Below are 553 nucleotides of genomic sequence, written 5' to 3'. Positions count from 1 at the left end.
AGTCTAAGCGGATTGATGTCAAGAAAGGCACCGTTGGTAAGCATTGTCAACCGACCCAGCTCAGCCCATGGACTTTTGGTGTGTATGGATTTCTTGAAATTGGAAGTTGTTCCAAAGGCGAGGCGGGTGGCGGGTTCCTTCCAGGATGTGTTGGTAATTACTGATTCATCTTCACGCGGTACGCTAAACAGCGATAGACCTACACCGTAGCCAGCATGGGTTAAAAAGAGCGGCGAAACTGCTGAGGCGCTTCAAAACAAAATGCAAATGTCAAAGGATTTATTGAGCATGTACCCTTTTACGGGAATTCCACGGAGGATTACTTCCCGACCAAAGGCGCTAACGTTTGAGGGCAAGGTAATCGATAGCTTTTTGTGACACAACTACACATCGCCAAATCAAGGACGACGCCATACCACCCTAGTGGGAATGGGATGTGTGAGCGATTTAATCGACCCTTATTGACATTTTGGGCACACTGGAGCCTCATTCAAAAAAAGGATTGGAAAAGCTACATCGTTAGCTTCTTCAGCCAGCGGCAACTTTACCAGTT

The sequence above is a fragment of the Argopecten irradians genome, chromosome 5, assembly GCF_041381155.1.
Source record: "Argopecten irradians isolate NY chromosome 5, Ai_NY, whole genome shotgun sequence".
Lineage (NCBI taxonomy): Eukaryota > Metazoa > Mollusca > Bivalvia > Pectinida > Pectinidae > Argopecten > Argopecten irradians.
This window is presented reverse-complemented; position numbering follows the sequence as displayed.